Below are 19393 nucleotides of genomic sequence, written 5' to 3'. Positions count from 1 at the left end.
AAATAAATACTGTTCATTCATAGTCTGTATTGCGTTTTTTTTTCTTTTTAATTTTCTTGCTCGATAACATTTTGGAAAAAAAACAGTCCCGAATGTAGGAAACCAATTCAGAATTCCCTATAACTTTCAGGAAGAAAGCGTTTTGAACGCACAGGACGTTTTGAAAGTTGTTTTCCTGAGTTGTTTTGCTGTCCTGAAATCGTCCTGTAATTTCAGCTGTTGAAAATACAGGACGAAATCGTTCCGACCACAAAAGAAAAGATTAAGTGTGTAGGCAGGACTATCACGTGTTTTAAGTATCTTGGGGTTTGGTTTGATTCCAAGTGTACCTGGAGAGCCCACATTGAGTATCTGAAAGTAAAATGCCAACAAAGAATTAATTTTCTCCGATCAATCACTGGCACCTGGTGGAGAGCCCATCCAAAAGATCTTTTAAAATTGTATCGAACAATCATACTCTCAGTGATGGAATATGGTAGCTTCTGTTTCCAGTCAGCTGCCAAAACACACCTCATCAAACTCGATCCAATATCGTTGTCTCCGGATTGTTTTGGGTTGTATGCCCTCAACGCACAACATGAGTCTTGAAGTTTTGACAGAAATATTCCCTATGAAAAATCGATTCAATTTACTTTCACTTCGGTTTCTCATCAGGTGTGAGGTCATGAACCCATTGGTAATTGTTAATTTCGAAAGGCTACTTTAGCAAAATTTTTAAACCAGGTTCATGTCTATATACCATGTCCTTATATGTCAATGCAGGTTAAATTTTCTTCGTTTTCGCCAACTTGTGTTTGTAGCCCAGTCTACGATATTTCTTCTGTCCAGTTTGATTTGTCTATGCAGCAGGAAATTCGTGGAATCCCCAATCCGCATCCTCCACTTCTGATTCCAAGAATTTTCGAAGCTAAATATATACACGTCGAAGCTGATAAAATGTACTTTACTGATGGGTCTCTTATAGAGGAATCAACGGGATTTGGAGTGTTAGGAGTTCAAACGGAGGGACTGAAATGGTCGGGCGTGATTTGCGAGTGCTCCGGGTTAGTAGATATAAGTTCTCGAAAAAGTGCTGCATTTTTGTCTTTTTGATCCTAGGAAAGCAAGAATACGGGGAGTTGTGGATGTGTTATAGTGGAAGAATTCAAAAGAGCTATCAGAAGAAGGATTTAAGAGTGATAGATGTAATTTTTTATCGGCGTGGATTTGCGTTGCTTGAATTTCGTTTAATGGCGTCAGAGGTTACATTGAAAGGAGTGAGAAATCGAACAGAAGGGTGTGAGTTTCATGTGTTACCAAAGGATAGCAGCTGCTGAGAAAAAAGTTCATGTGTGCAGAGGAAAAACGTTAAAGATGGAACAGAAAAACAGTTGGTGGTAACGAGTGGAAGAAAGAGAAGTGAGAAATTCTTGAGAACATGCGTTTGCAAGCAGAGCGCTTTTTGAAAATTATTGGCTTGCTTCGATCGCTTCGAAAGCGTCTCGAAGTTCATCATCAGCATTTGCATCGGAGGCATCGGATGCTCGACTGACAGATAAGTATTCATTTTTCGTTTCTCTTTCTATCATATGTTGTGTTCACCCTCATGGCTGATGTGTTTCGGGTTCCATGTGCGCGTTTCGTGCGGCGTTCGCGGTGAGGGTGCGCATGCGCCTCGCGGGGCATGTGGGTATGTTTTCCCGTATGGTTATTGCGGATTTATTCGATGGCTTCTTCTGCGTGAGTGAGACGTCGCATTCGTCATTCGTATGGATATTTTAAAAGGATTCTAAACGAATAGGTTCACTTACTGAAAATAAATGAACCGTTCTTCACAGTCAGCACAGAATAAATACAGTGTGGATCAGAAGCGTACTTAATTCAAATTTATCAAAGAAAATATAAAATGAGATTGAAGAATTGTGAACGATATCGACAGATAAGGTTTATATGAAACAAATTTTTGAAACAGGATTATTAATTTCGTAACTTTCTCGTAGGAATTCAGGAATTTTATATATAAATTTTAAATTTTCTATTTTCATATTTGAAATTTTTTCCATACCTTAAGCCGATCTTAAACACAACTGCTGTATTTCATTGATGACCCAATACTCGGCGCTTATTTCAAATGCTTTCGGTATCCTAAAAGATTCAATAGAAAAATTCAAAGCATAACGACAGAATATATTGAAAAAAATTAGAGGATTTTTTTTCCGGGATTTTAAGCCCAATGGATTTATTCATCCCAAAAAAAAAAAAAAAAAATTAGAGGATGCAAGTTCAAGTATAATTTCTATGGTTTTTTTTCTGCAAATTTCTCGTTATGACGCTTTTCCAGTTCTTGTACGGATCTCATCTCAATTGAATACTGTAATAAACTTAGTTTAATATCCGTAAAGTTGGTTTACAATATGTTTTATAACGTTTTAAATGTATTGTATTTGTATTTATTTATTTTTCCTACTGGTATACAAAAGCAGCACATTTAAAAGGCTATAGAAGAAAGAATAAAATCTATTTAATTCAATGATACGAGTCATTAACTCTCAAAATTCAATTTCAATATTATTCAAGAATATCAGGGTGACTATCTCATGAGCGCCGCGTTTTACCTTCATCCTTTGGAAGAATAATGGACACATGCCGCTTAACAGATGAGCTGAATTTAACTTGTTACGATTCAAAATTTCATTTTAGATTTCCACCAGAAAAATCAACGTTCAAAAATCGTGTATCCATCTGTTTTTATTTATATTATCCCATATTGTTGTCATTATGTATGTAGGTTCAATCTGATTCAAATCACTGTTTTTGAAAATAAAAAATCCAACTGTATTAACGATATTTCTATTTCAGCTCCTTAGATCAACTTAAAACATATTATTCTTTATTTGCAATTCATAATATCAATATTCTTTAGTAATATAATAAAGGCAAGTAAATCAAATCATAAACTAAATACGAGTCAATCTTTTATTGGGCGTATTAGGGTACTTATTGTATATAATTAGGCAATTGTATATAATAAGTACCTAGATATGCCAACAATAAAAGATGGAAAGTCTAATCATAATTACATGACCCATTTGGTCATGCGGCTATGATTGGGCGGGGCTTATTGACAATGAAAGTAGCCTCGGGATGTGCAGGTGCCATTCTGAAATGGGTTACTGGAATTTCAATAGAGCTAACACCATCAGCACCCGCGATTGAACAATGTTAATCAGATAGATTAACATTGGCTCTTTTGCATAACATACCTGCCAGCTCAGGGGGTCGTTGAATGGATAATACATACATACATACATCAACGGGATTTGGAGTGTTCAACGAAATATCTAGCGCCTCTTACAGTCTGCATAGGGATACCATACGTACTCTTTTAAGAGTACATGTACTCTTTTTCGATCGAGAAATGGGCGTACTCTTCTTTTCGTGAAATTTTACCAAATGTACTCTTTTTTGTTGGAAGACTTTTGATCAGAAAAACCTATGGAAAAACTACGCATGGAATACAGCTTAAAACAAATTACTTTAACATCTTGTTCTCAGTAACATGCATATTTAGTCGTTATAAAGTGAGTGCAATAAGCGCCTTTAAGTATACAAAGAATAATCAATATATAAAAAAAATAGTAAATATGCTTAAATGAGCACAAATCTCAAATTTTGATTTTAAAGAGAATTTACGCGTCAATCTATAAAGAAAAATTGGAATGGATTGTTTTATAACGTTTTTTTTTGTGATTTCTTAGCATCAGTAACTTCTAAATACTGTTATCTCTTCGAATAACCCAACTTTTGCATAGCCTCAACAAATTGACAACATTTGATTGAACTGAAATATGGCTGGCTGGGAGCTCAGAAAACCGGAGTTATATCGTTTCTCCTGATTTTTTGGGTAAATCATCTCAATGTACTCTTTTTGGTTTTGGGGGACCTGGTAACCCTAAGTCTGCATTCACCATGTTCTGTTTATATAGCGGAGTTGGCAGCAATTCATTGGGCTTTGGACAGTATCGCTTCAGTTGGGCACGGATAATCGGATAGTCGGAGTTCTGTTGAAGCAATCCACTCAATAAAACCGGGAAAGCCCTCGCCATACTTCTTCGAGAAGATACGGGATAGTTTGAGTGTTTTATCAAAACGTCGCTTTTACATCACCTTTGTCTGGGTTCCCTCGCATTGCTTGATAGAGGGTAATGAGAAGGCAGACTCTCTGGCAAAGGTGGGAGCGATGGAAGGCGACACGTATCAGCGTGAAATGCCTTCAACGAATTCAACTTTTTAGTGCGAAGAAACTCTCTTGTCAACTGGCAGCGCAAATGGGACGAGGATGAGTTGGGTCGGTGGCTGCACTCACGCAGAAAAAGACTGGGGGTTGGTTTCAACAAAACGTTTTGTTATTTTATTTTGTATTTCAAAAACAGATTTTTGGATGGCTTTCATAAAAATTTTGATTATGGATAAACGAAAAATTTTGTTATTTTTGCACGCTCATTTTTTATTGAATGCAATTAAAATTTGGTTTATTTTGAAACCAATGTTGCGTTTATTCGATAAGCGTGTAATTGAAAAACGATAAGTCAAAAAAAGAAAAAAAAATGATAAAAAATTCCCTCCAAATTCCGAACAACCCAGTCACGGAATGTGTGCAACCAGAACAGGTGCATTCTTGTTTGAGCCGCCGTAGCGCAAAGTCGTGACATTTTCTTCGGATGAAGCTAAATTAAAAACAAGATCCGAACCGTGAAAAAGTTTATTTTATCAGTTTCTGGTAAATGGATAAAACTGATAGTTCGAGTGTCGGGACGACATGAGTGAAGGGGCGGGTGCCCCAAGTGGGGCACCTATGGATGGCATTTTAGAAAAAGCCGAAATGACTATGCCTGAAGTGGATAAAGATGGCGGAAAAAGAACATTCGAGAAATGTGTTTACACACACAGTGATTGTGGGCCGTATAAAGTTATAGTCGAAAGAAAAGCCATTGAAATTGTCGAGGAGAAAACTACCGGTATCAACAAAATATCTGTGGGAATAATACTTAAGCAGAATAATTTTTCAAAGGCGGTAATGGACATTAGGAAGATCGGTCGATCTAAAGTTTTGGTCTATTTCGAAGACTGGAAAGAAGCGAATAGGCTAGTGAATTGCCAAAATCTGAGCCTCAAGCAATATTCGGCATACATACCGAAAGGATTCGTTTCGGTCAAGGGCGTTGTCAGTGGAATTCCAGAGGAAATTGATATCGAGGATTTGCAGAAAGAGATGGAATCAACAAAAGAGATAGTGGAAATTTTTAGGATGCATCGATTTGTCGAGAAAAAAAAGGTACCAATCAGAAAGGTAGGTGTTGTCTTTCGAGCAAATAAGCTTCCCGATTCTGTGAGAATCTATTCAATAAATTTTAAAGTTGAGGCTTATGTGTATAGAGCCGTGATGTGCTACGCTTGTTTGCGCTACGGCCACATAGCCGGAAACTGCAAAGGAAAGAAACGTTGCAACAATTGTGGCAATTCAGAAGCAGATGATCACGATTTTGAAAACTGTCAGAACATAGCAAAATGCGTACACTGCAAGGAAAATCACAGAGCATCTGACCCCAAATGCTCAGAACGAACTAAACAGGCATCTATCAATAAATTGATGGCATGCCAAAATTTGACGTACCAGGAGGCCAAAGATGAATATAGGGTAAAAACACAAAATGGCTTTGATATTCTTTCAAACATGCAAGAATTTCCAAGCATTTATGAAAGTTTTGCTAAAGTGACCGCAAAAAGCGTAAAATCGACATCAAAACAACAAATACAACCTAGAAAACATATTGCAAAACCTAATGTTAGTGGAGAAAAAATTAAACAAACTAAATCAAATATTCAACACACTCAGAAATCGAAACTTAACACAAAAAATAATGATGACAATTTGATACAATCAAAGAAAAGAAAGACAGACACACCTACACAAGAAAACGAAACAGACACCCAACCACAGATGCCCGTACAACATTATTTGGAACAGCGTAAAAGTTGGGACGAACAATTACAAAGTTTGGCAAATCAAAGGGAAAGTTTTAGAAACGCTATAAGGAAAGCACACGACACCCTCTCGCATTACATAGCAGCTCCGGATGAAGACGACGGATACCTGGTCATGTTAGAGGTTATAAATGAGATGGGTAAAACGCTAGGAGAACTCTAGGAAAATCAACATATCAATCTCAAAATTCATTAACTAAACAACCAACGTAACGATTAAACGTTAAGTAAACGTTACAGCCGTCAAACGACAAAAAAAAGAAGAGCTGGCGATATGAGGCTTCGCTCCTCAGGCCATTAATCCAAAATCCAACAACAACAACAACAACACAGAACAGGTGGAAACCATATATGATTATAATCATGTCGCTTGTGGCCAGCTTGAAAGAGCTTTTCCAGGCGCGAACCGGTGTTAGTTGGTGCACCGATGCGTCACAGGTAATAATATTTAAAAAAACGAATACATAACGAATTCGAAATGATTTTCAAAATTTTCAGGAAATAACCCAGCTTATACACCTCTTACAAGGATGGTCTGGTCACCGATGGATTGCAAGATCGTCGATCTCTTGGGGGAACTGGACATCACAAAGGGGCTGGATGTGTTGAACAATCGAGCACTTCGGCCAACGAAACATCATCGCAAGTGTTGGACTTGTTCAAGAAAATTCGGCCACTAAAAGTGGACTGGCGCGGGAGACAATTGTGAAAAAAAACTCCCTACCCGGTTTCCGCATCCTGCTACAAAGTCAATACCAAATCCGACTTCCTCCTTCTGCTCATCATCGACGAAGCCTGTCGGAGATGGTGGTTTATTCCAGTATCCGGAAGCTGAGGGTGATTGATGAAGTGAGTTGGGCCCTTCCTGCATTCAGGAAGCAACCCGGACTTCCCGTCCTCAATGCCAATGGATTTAATTTAATTGCCATTGGAGTTGTTAAAAGAAAAATTTTCGCAATAGTTTCGTGAATAAAGAAAAATAAAGAATAAAGAAAAAAATTGAAAATAGTTTCTTGATAATATCAATAAATGTGTGAGGACCACCTTGTCGCCAGAACGAATTTAATAGACTCCCTTCGGGCCCGAAGTAAACCACCCAACGTTCCAGTGAGAGATGTACTGGCTGTGTTAGATTTGGACTACATGTTCGAAATTTACCTTTTTCTCAAAGCTATTGATCTTCATCTATAATTCTTCTTAATTTCATTTTTCCCTTTCTATCCTCCTTTTTCTTTAAACAAATTACAAAAAGTGTTAAGTTAATCAGAACATTGTAAAGACAAAAAAAGGCTTTGGCTCCTTAAAGCCTAAAGGTATGAGCCGTTTCAAATAAAGATATTATAAAAAATATCAATAAATCCGAAAAAAAATCAAATCTATACCTATATCTAAAATGAAATTTAAAAAAAATATTTCAGCACTAGTTTTTTTTATTCTGAATCCCTCAATGATTTATTTTTCCAATAAAACAAATTTTGTAATCCTCAATCAAATCTCGTTTTATTGTTTTGACAGAAATTTCGATTCATTTTTGAAAAAGGTGTATTTTAGTTTTCATCAAACGGTAAGTTTAAATCGAATAGATGATTTTTGTCAGTGTTATCAAAAATATATTTGTGCTTTTTCCCAACCAAAACTTTTATTATTTTTGGCCGAAATCTTATTATTTTCACAATATATTTTTCTGCGTGCTCGATTAACCCAAGGGTAAGCTTTAAACCATGGCCCGCGGGCCACATGTGGCCCGCGATCAACTTTTTGTGGCCCGCTAAGCTCTTTTTGGAAAAGCCATGTTCTAAGAATTGATCGGTTTTCTTGGTCTGCGTATATCATTTGGAAAAATATATCTAAATCTACTCTTATTAAATTTAGAACAAAGATCCAAAAAACTCTCCAAATTTATATATAAGGTAAAAATGAAAAAACTTATTTCGAAAAAAAACACGCTTTTCAATTGTTGTGTTTGGTAATTTTTCAAACATTTTTCGACAATTGCATTTTTTTTTTATTTCGAGCGTAGAAGTAAGCGAAAATAATTTTAAAAACTAAAAAAAATCAACATGGAGAATCGTTTGACATTATTTGCTTAAAACCGATCATTTAAGCAGTAATACACCTTTGGCTCTGCGGGCCTCATATAATTTTACAAAAAGGTTACTGTCACTGTATAAAAAAATATTATAAATAACAATTAAAATTTTTAACAATGTTGTGTTGTGAGCCTACTTGGTTGAATGATTAAACTGAATCAAAGCAATCGAAAGATTCCTTTTAATTAAACCACGGTAAATGAAAAGTTCATATACCGGTATTTCAATAGCAACTTACTACCTTCTTCAGTGAGCGTTTTCAATCGAAAACGCTCACTGAAGAAGGTAGTAAGTTGCTATTTTTTGAACTTTTCATTTACCGTGGTTGAATTAAAAGGAATCTTTCGATTGCTTTGATACAATTTTTAAATTATCAAAGTCGTTCGGTATTTGTTATTGTTTGCTAAGCTTCAACAGAAAAGGGTATATTATGAAAATTAAAGCAAATCTAAATAGATTTTTATTCTTGCTCTGTATTTATGAACATCAATAATAAACCGGTGTGGTACTGACAAATCTCTCAGAAGAACGACTTTTTTTTAGCAAAATTTGAAATTGAAAAAGCTGAAATGATTAAACAAGACTCATTATCTTATTCATGCTGTTTTTTTTTGTAAATTCTTTATTTGAAACGGCTCATACCTTTAGGCTTTAAGGAGCCAGACACCTTTTTTTTATTACAATTGTTTGCTTATATCTAGTTCACTTTTAAAGAAAAAAGAAGATAGATAGGGAAATATGAAAATAAAAAAGAATTATAGACGAAGATCAATAGCTTTTAGGAAAAGGTATATTTTGAACATGTAGTCCAAGTCCACGACAGCCAGCACATCTCTCACTGGAACATAGGGTGGTTTTCCTCGGGCCCGAAGGGAGTCTATGAAATTCGTTCTAGCGACAAGATGGACCTCGCACGACCAAACAATATGCTCGATGTCGTGGTAACCTTGGCCGCAACTACACAAATTGCTGCTAGCAATATTCAAACGATAGAGTACCGCGTCTAAGGAATAATGATTGGACATGAGACGGGAAAATATACGAATAAAATCTCGACTCAGGTCCAATCTATTAAACCAGGGTTTAAGGCTTACCCTTGGGATAATCGAGTGCAGCCACCGACCCACCCAAGCAACCAAAAGTCGCGTTTTTACTTAACTCCGAACTCCGAAGTTCACATTTGGCTGAAAAAATGTTTTACGGGAACTTCAGGTGACTCTTGTCGCGTAAAAGTTACTCAGAAACTTCTATCGCCCTTTGAAAGGATAAACTATCGATAACGGAACTTCTAAGCGCATTTAATGGAACTTCTTTCAAGAAGGTCGATAACGTTCGCGTAACATTCTAAAACGCACCATTAAGATACTTGAAGGTGTTTTGAAGAACCTATATGGGAATTCTAAGCGACATGTCAAAAATGTCTTTCAAGAAGGTCGATAACGTTCGCGTAACATCCTAAAACGCACCATTAAGATACTTGAAGGTGTTTTAAAGAACGTATATGGGAATTCTAGGCGACATGTCAAAAATGTCTGTCAATTTCTTGTCATGGTATTTGTTTTGTTTATATCTGTACTGATATTTACAAATGGATTTCAAGATTTTTTCGAGTTTTTCTTATGAATGTTAAGATATTCGAATAAATGTTTGATGATGCGAATTTTCGGTATTATTCATATTGTGTACTGAAAGTCCTTTAAGAGCAAACGCACCAAAACGGGAGTATACGCGGCCCGATTTTACTCATTTCAGCGGACCGATTTTGGTATACACACTCTATCGCGCACCGGGCGGAAGCATAATTATTTTTAAATTGTGCATTGCACTGAGAAAACTCACAGAAATTCTTAAATTAAATTCAAACTGATCGAGTAAATTTTCGGAGTCGATAGTTTATTCGCTTTAATTTCGATTATTATTATTTATTCATAATTATTATAATGCATGGCGATTGTTGGCGGTTATTTGACGGGTTAACTGCTATCCGTTACGTGACGTCAAAGTCGACATGCTGGTTGAACATGCCATACAGCAGCAACAGGGCCATGCAGCTTCGAGCGACCAGCAACCGAGTCCGGTAGTGGATGCAGCAAGAACTTCTGTGCAGTAGCAGCAGGAATCATTCGAAAGTCAGCGGAACTTGCGCGAAGTATGCCAGCTGCTGTGGAGTTCCATCATCAAGCAGGAGGTTTTCCGCCACTGGTTTCAAGACTTCGGCTTCAGTGAGTCGGACTCGTTTGCCCTGGTGCAGCGCAGCGAGGAGGATTTTATGCGTCATGGCCCCGTTTTAAACCTATCTGCTCATGGACCTGGCTAGATGGTGAAGTTTTTTCTTCTATCTGCAGCGTACTTTTTCAAGCTGTACGGAGGGTAGAAAAAAAATTAAATTTTCGCTAAATAAACAGTTTTTTCACTTACCTTCATCGCTTACGTTGTTGTTACTCGATGCTGGTCAATTGCAAGTTCAGCACGGTTCAAAATCATGCTAATTCCGACGACCCACTCGGCTGCAAAGAACAAACCCTGGGCCACCGATTCCGATGGCCTAAATTTTCGCCTTCGACAAATTTCTGATCCCCCCGCGAACAAAATTCCGTCCGCAAATTCGACCGAATCAAAAGAAGAGCCCTTAATTAATTAGCTAATTGTTTATCGTTTGTTTAACTTAGCCTTAAATGGTAGTTTTTTTTTCAGTGCATGTTTGCTCTCGCCCCTTTCTAGTGAGCAAATTAGGTGATTTTGTCGGTCCCGACGGCAACGGCCCTATTTTTCTCACCCTCATACTAACCCCCGGTGCGGTATGAAAGTGATCAAACGCGTGAGCATTTTCACTATACTCGCGATTGCTGCGGATGCCCTAAACGAAATAAGGTACAATCTATTGACCAACCTATTCAATCATCTCAAATGACATTAAGTTTAAATACTAGTTATTACAGTGGCAATGAACTATTGCTGGGTTGGTCGAGAGGCTGGTGAATTTCATTGTAACCTAGAGAGCAGCGGTTCAATTCTCTATAGGCGCAAGCAGCTTTTGTAATCAAAGCAATATAATTAAAATCAATGAGATGATAGACCATGATAGACCGGCAACCTAGCAATCTGACATCTGGTTGTCAAAGCAATCTGTCAATTGGATTTTTTTTTCGGCGCGTGGAAGTTACTTGACATTCTCTTAGAAGTTGAACAGCGTTCTCTACTGTGTGGAGCGCCACAGTCTATTAGTGACTTGATACCAGTTCAGTGTATGAGTTATGCATAAAGCCTCCGTGCTTCCTATATCTCTGTGTGCGTTAGTGAAAGCTTGCTTGTCGTGGCGCTTCATTGAGTAGTCAGCTTTGATGGCGCCTGGTCGTGTGTTGCATGTTGAGTGATTCCTCGTGAATGTTCAGTTTGCATATTGGCGACCCGTGGCAGTTTATTTTCTCATGTTTATGAGAAAACTGAAAGAATGAACCAATTTTAATCTTACAAGAATCACTCAACGTGCAACATCGGAAGTGGAAGATAGTGAGGAAAGTGTGTGAAAGTAAAAGAAAGAGGATTATGGAGCGTTGGTGCTTTTGTTTTGTTTTGTTTGTAGTGGTGGAATCGAGATAACTTAGAATATTCTGAGTGAAATGAACACTGAGAGAAAATTGAAGTTATAAACTGGTGAATTATTTCGAAGAAAAGAAACGTTGCGATAATTCGGGACGAGCGTAGTAGTTATAATTTTAGCTCGGGACGAGCAAGAGTAGGTATGATTTTAGCTCGGGACGAGCAAGAGTAAGTATGATTTTAGCTCGGGACGAGCAAGAGTAAGTATGATTTTAGCTCGGGACGAGCAAGTGTGATTTTAGCTCGGGACGAGCAAGAGTAAGTATGATTTTAGCTCGGGACGAGCAAGTGTGATTTTAGCTCGGGACGAGCAAGTATGATTTTAGCTCGGGACGAGCAAGTGTGTTTGTAGCTCGGGACGAGCAATAGAAAGGGAGATTTTAGCTCGGGACGAGCACTAGTAAGATTTAATTTAGCTCGGGACGAGCAATGATGTTAAGGTTCTTAGCTCGGGACGAGCAATAGTAAGAACGATTTTAGCTCGGGACGAGCAATAGCTAGAATGATTTTAGCTCGGGACGAGTAATAGTAAAAAAAAGAATTTTTCTCGGGACGACCAATAATGTTAGTGTCGAGTAAGTCTCATTTTAACTCCTGACGAGCAGATGTGTTGGGACGAAAAACAGTGAGATTCATTTATGCTCGGGACGAGCAATAGTGAAAATGATATTAGCTCACACCAATAATTTTATGATTTTCAGCTTAGGACGAGCAATAGTTAGAATAGTTTTAGCTCTGGACGAAAATATTGGATGTTTAAGCTCGGGATGGGCAGAGGTAAGATGAGTTTTGTTCAGGACGAGCCTTTTGAAATGAACTTATTTGAAAGCTCGCGCCGAGCGATTGAATATGGTTCTTAGCTCTGGGCGAGCATCTAATAAGTGGAATGTCATAAGCTCGAAACAAGACCTCGGGACAGTCACTGAACAAATGTTAATAACGCTTAGTAACTTAAGGCGAACATCTCCAAAGTAGATTGATACCACGAGACTGGCACTCATGAAATGATTTTGAGCTTTGAACGATCACTTAAAAAAAAATAGTTTGAAAGCAAGAGACGAGACTTGACACAAATATTCTAACTTTGAAAGTTTGTTGTGAAAAATAAGAAAATGTATACTTTTTTTGTAATTTTGAAACGGCTCATACCTTTGAGGTTTTTAGGAGCCAAACTCATTTTGTTTGTTTACAATTGTTTCGTTTGTTGTTATTTCTTAATTTGAAACGGCTCAGCATAATTGTTTGATTTCTAGCTCATAACTTTTTGAAGAGAATTGATAAGGAAATGTGAATGTAAAAAGGAATCATTAGACGCAAATCAAAAGCTTTAAGGATAAGTTATATTTCGAGCACGTTGTCCAAGCCCATCAGAGCTAACACATCGCTCATTGGAACGTTGGGTGGTATTTTTCGGTCACGAAGGGAATCTATGAAGTTCACTCTGGCGACAAGATGGTCCTCACGCGACCAAACAATATGTACGATGTCATGGTAGCCTAGGCCGTAATCGCATAAATTGCTTCCAGCAATATTATCTCTTTCATTGAAAATTGGATTTTGTGCAATGTTTTGCAGCAGCAGTTATCCGTACAAAGGTTGACTGAAAAGCGGTTAGCGTGTAGAACTCCGATAAATTTTACACTGATTTGACACGTCGCACAAGTGTGCGAGTTTGTCCGATCATGGAATAATAAATCGAATGTCAAACTCATATTCTGCGAAGTACACGAAACGAGCTAAAGTAGACCATTACCTAACTTTAACTAGTCTGGCTATTAATAGATGAACAGAACAAATTCTTTTTTTTTTTGGCTTTCAAAAGAGTGTATTATAAATATGGCACTAAGAGAAACAGTTTTTATAGCTGCAGATGAAACGAAATCAATATATAAACAAAATTATTTATAAACTGGTAACAAACATTGATATATAAAAATAGCGAGCGTTGCCGATTCGTAAAAAAATATAGTTCCTTGCTTTTTAAGTTTTGTCCATTCGTGCAGTGTTGCATGGAAGCAGCGAATAACGCTGCTTCAGAAGTTTTTCAGAAGATAAAGCCTGGAATCATAAAAATATTGGAAATTATAACTTTTTGTAGATGTGTTATAGAACGACTTTTGTTCATAAGTTCACACATCAGATAAATAGATCAGATCAGACGAAATCCGAAAGTTTGTGTTTGAGGATTTTTTTCAAAACAACAACATTTTTTTAGAACAAAATGAGGATAAAATTTATCTCAGTGTCCTTCATTTGTGAAAGGAGAGACAAGTTTGAGATGTGTTAGTGTATCCGGATCGTAAGAAAAAATTCGCTATTGTTTAGTGGTGGTGTGAATGAAGACAGCGAACGGATAGTGGTGTAAGTAAATATAATGAGCGACGGATTGCTGCCTGTTGGGAGTAGTTGTGAGAAAACGTAACTGAGGAAGACATGCACGCTCTGACTCGGTAATCAGATGATTAATCATTTTTTATTCAAACTTGTGCCTCGGGATGAATAAACCTACTTGGTTTGAAATCCCTGAGAAAAAAAAGGAAAAAAATCAAACTTGTGCAAGTATGAACATGATGTCTTCAAGTGCGTTGAAAATAGAAAAACACGAATAACTTAAATGCAACTTGATTTTTCGCTTAATATCATAATATGGATACCGCATTCATCGTGCTGGTCGCCCGCTGGGTATGCAACACGCAAGCCAAAGTCAATGAGGCAGTTACAAACATTTCCACCCGGTGTCGCTTTAGTTTCGAAAAAAATACAAAGCAACTGTGGACTTGAAAGCGCTACAACTGTTGTTGTCATATTTGCCAGGTGTCGCTCCAGTGGACCAGAGGTTGATAAAGGAAAAAAAAACATATCGCTTCTGTTGATACACTCGCAAAAAATTTGGCCCGGAATATGCAAGGTCCACTAGTTCACAAAAACAAAATTTATCCGAATATACTCAAAAACGTTACATAAAAGGAACCACAAAATAAATTTATAAATAATTTATGCAGTCTTTAAAACATGTAGAATCACGAACTTTTACATACAGCACGTTTATAATAACAAATGATTCTAGTTCGGGATGCCTAAGCCCGACGAAGGGCCTTATTTTCGTTGGCTTTTCCGGCAAGGAATCGATGCAAAGGCAGAATAACATTTTTGCTGTTTAAACTTTGCAAAGCCGCAGGTTTACCAAATGTTTGTAGAAACCCGAGATGAATGAACCTGTCTATTTAAAATCCCATAAAAAAATATGTTCGCAGATAATTTATATGTCATAGTGTTGGGAAAGCGTTGCTTATGTGTTTTTTTTTAATTTATCGTTTAAAAGAATTGGTAGAAGCCTACTCGTTTCATGGCAAACGATAGTTTGATTTTTCGAGTTCACCTACGATACTTAATCACGAGCCAGGGTTGTTCGATGCTGTTTTATGCGATTGCTCATTGTTTCACTGAAGTTAATAAACTGTAACACTGACATAGCTAGGTATTTGGGTATTGTGTAAATCTCATGCCGATTATATAACATTTCTGGCAGAAGAGGATACCTCTCGAAACCACAGCACTATTTAAATTGTAACGTCCTGGGTAACTATGAATACCCTGTGAATGTATCGTACACATAGACTTAATCTCTAATGAAGCGTTAATTAAATTATTCTCTAATTGCTTAAAATTTGATTGCGTTGTGGAAAATATTACGTAGCGTAACAATTTGACTTTATTTATTTAAAAAAACAGGTTTTTTATGTTGAATTCAAACGAAAAAATTATTATTTTATTTGTTCTTCTCTCTTTTTCCTGAGAGAAGAAGGGAGATGTGTGGAGCGCCACAGTCTATTAGTGACTTGATACCAGTTCAGTGTATGAGTTATGCATAAAGCCTCCGTGCTTCCTATATCTCTGTGTGCGTTAGTGAAAGCTTGCTTGTCGTGGCGCTTCATTGAGTAGTCAGCTTTGATGGCGCCCGGTCGTGTGTTGCATGTTGAGTGATTCCTCGTGAATGTTCAGTTTGCATATCTACAGCCACCTAAACGAACTTGAAAGTAGCTTTAAGAACTTAAATTTTGGGCTGATTAGCATTCTTTTCAGACACAAATGAGAGCTGATTAAGCTTCTATGGAACCTTTTTAAGGGAATTCTGGTTGCTTGGGCAAGCCATTGTGTATTGGCGAAGGGTTCTGTGTCATTTTAATAATAAAAAAATTTTGTTTTGCATATTACTAATTGGGTTGTTTTCAATCGAAACCTTAGCATGATTATTTAAACGTGTAGGTGACAGGTCATCGTATGCAAAAAAAAAAAACAAATTTCTCGTACCGAAAGCACCGAAAGCCATCTCGAAAGTTGTCCGGCTAGTTCGGAATCGAAAACCCCGACCACGATATGGCTCCAGCAATTCTGAAAAGATCTTGCTCATTGCAGGTAAGTTTTTTTGGCTTTCGGAATCAAAACTGCAAATCAATTTTTTTTTTTAGAACGATGTGCATGTAGCGAATGGTTTTCAAAAACAGGGCAACCTCCAATCGGAATCGTCGGAAGCTTTACAGTAATGCCTCTAACTACGGCAGCTCCATTACCTGGACGATAGCTTGAAGCTGTCCCTCAAGACAGCGGACAGTTTTGTGAGATGGCGAATTTGAAGTCATGGGGACGCAGCAACTCCGAAACTGCTTCTGCCGGATGGATGGTCAGCCGGTGGAGCCGCTCCTTATCATCGACAAAAGATCCCTGAAAAATTGACGGAGAGATCCACTGCAAGCGCGAAGCTGGTCATGGTGAATTTTTAAGCTGATCCCACCAAGCGGGTAATTTAAAAAATAAACAGCTTTTCGTCTGACCTATTTCTATTATTTTTTTTTGTAGCATTCCCACCTAACGAGTTCCGGAAAGGGCTGCGGGACTCGTTTACAGCCGACGGTCGACGTTTTTTCAACAGCAGCAAAATGATTCTCAAAAGGTGATTATGGTGTCAAATAAATATTTTAAAAAAAAATTTAAACAAATTGTTAAGCATTCATTTATTATGAAAATATTGAAATCCAGTAATTTTTTTTTTTTTATTTGTTTGCGCATATATATATATTACACGACTTATGCCTAAGACCACTATGGTCCAACTTGGCTCTGTATGTGTTCTATATTTACAATGGTATTGTATTCTGATATTGTTTGTTGATCAATCTATTTTTAGAATTCGAGTCTACTTTATCGGTAGCTATTATTTGTAGTCCATTTGGCTATGTGCCCTATACTCTTCTGATTACTCCGTGGAGTTTACAATTTTTTTTTGTCATTTTTTGATATCATCATTATCGTGAGTATGATTTTTTCTTCGTGATTATTATGGGCGAGGCCCGATTGTGTTCTTGTGTTTATACTCCGAGGGAGTTTACAATTGTCTGTTTTCTTGGCCGAAGCCTTCATCTAATTCTGTTTTTTTTACTCATAAGAGTTTACAATTTCTTGTTTTTCGTCCGGAGACATTCTTATTCTTGTGGTTTTTTGTCCGAAGACCTTTATTCTGTTTAGCCTTAAGTTAACTTAACTTAAGGCTAACTTTTTGTTAGGGGGGTGAGGAATCGAACCTCTCATCATCTGATTGAAAAACAGACCGGCTAGCTGACTGAGCTAACCACCCCCCCAAGTAATTTTTTTTTCTATTAATTTAAATGAAACTTAGTTTTTACCAAACCAAAAGATAACTATTATTTTTGATCCAGAAAAATTTTGTTGTTCAGGACCAAACACGTTTAATGATTTTCATCCGAAGTTATTATAATTTTGACAAAAACAAAGGTTCATTTACAAAAAGGGCCTATATTATTTTGACAAAAACGATAAGATGAAAATAAATCGATATATTTTACAGAATTGATTCAAAATATATTTGTGCTTTTTCCCAACCAAAATTTTTATTATTTTCGTCCAAAATTTGATTGGTTATACAATATATTTTTCTGCGTGTGGTTAGTGCTGGATAATCCACGAATTAGAAAGGAAATTTTTTACCAATCTGGCTTAAAAAAAAAAAAAAACAATTTGTTCGCGATTCTCTTTTTGCTCGATATGAAAACCAAACAACAATTTTTTTTGGGGCATTCAGTTCAAGCCGCGAACTTTATTTTTGGGGTGTTGACAGCAACCCAAAATTAAGAACGACGGCTAAACTTTGTTTTGATGCGCTGGCGTTCTTAATTTTGGGTTGTTATTGTTCTGAGTGTATACGCTCCAGCAAATTTAACAGTAGCCCCGCGAGTTGCTCCACGGATTTTTTCATGAGCCTGTCCTGGTACGGGAGGATTTCCATCCGCCGTTTGCGGCCAACCTTGGGAGACGGATGAAGGAAAAACATGCCCGACTGTTCGAAGGTGCCGTTCGACTCATACTCATATGTAAGAGTTCTTTGCAGCACTTGTTGCCGGGAACTCTTGGTGCACTGGATCACTGTGTGAGCTGGCGGATTCTTTATTAATGCAGTGCTTAGTGGTCGTGCTGTTGAGGTGATGAGCAGGGTTGCCAACATTTTGTTTAAAAAATCAGGGAACTGGCGAAGCAAAAATCAGGCAAAATCAGGCTACGTTTAAGCTCGTTGAAGTAACGGAAATTTCGCTTAAAGTGATTTTTTTTTTTTTTGGTCATCGCTTCTCATTTTCACTCCAATATGTATTGTGAGAGTACTTGGTTGAATAATTCTACTGCATCAAAAAGATTCCATTTGAAGCCCTTTTTTTATAAGAATGAACGGGAATCTTTCTATAGTTATGATTAAGCCAGATTTTCACTTCAGCTAGGGTACCTACTCCAGTTCATTACTACCCATTTTTCATGACATTCGCAAAAATCAGGCAAAATCAGGCATATTTTAAAAAATCAGGGAAATTCAATGGCTTTTCAGGTTGTCAGGCATAGCCTCAAAAAATCAGGCAACGCCTGAAAAATCAGGCACATTGGCATCTCTGGTGATGAGGAATGTTTCTATTTTCCTTTCTAGACGACGAGCTGCTGTCGTCGTTCTCGACCGATGCATTGCTCGGAAGCGGGGGAAGTTTGGGTCCAGCTTGCCCGGTAGTGAAGCGTTGTTGTTTTCAAAGCACGACGACTAAAAATCAAAATTATTTATTTTTTTTTTTTTATTTGTCTGCGTTTACACCATGATGGCTCTAGATATGGTGGTCTCTCTTTGGCAAAAAGTAGACGAGGGTTGGAGGCGGAGAAGGAGCCGAAATTTGACAGCTGGCTGTTCGGCTGGCTGCTGGCTGGCTGGGATGCCAGGTGCTCTGATTTTTGTAAAACACGAAGTTTTGCTAATCATCAAGATATTGCTTAGACAAAGATTTCGCCTTGATTTTTGCAAATATAATTCATAGAATCGAACAAAATCTTCCGGCTGAGCTCCGGGCTGGTAAGCAAAGCTGGAAGAAGTTGGACCTATAAACGACGGTGCCAGCTTTGTCGGTAGCGGTTAGTAACATTAATTTTCCATTACTTATGACAAATTTATGCTTATTCAACACTTTTTTCTTTCAAGAGCTATCTAGAAGCAGCAGAAAGTCATCGAATCGGATGGTAACATGGCGAGGCGTTACATTCCATCGTCCGAGAAGCGGCTGGCCCTCCTGCAGGAACATCCGATCTTCATCGAGATGAAAAAGCTGCTTCAGGAGGACCCCCGTCTGTTGCCATCG

The sequence above is a fragment of the Uranotaenia lowii genome, chromosome 2 (assembly GCF_029784155.1).
Source record: "Uranotaenia lowii strain MFRU-FL chromosome 2, ASM2978415v1, whole genome shotgun sequence".
Taxonomy (NCBI): Eukaryota; Metazoa; Arthropoda; class Insecta; order Diptera; family Culicidae; genus Uranotaenia; species Uranotaenia lowii.
Note: the sequence above shows the minus strand (reverse complement) of the source record.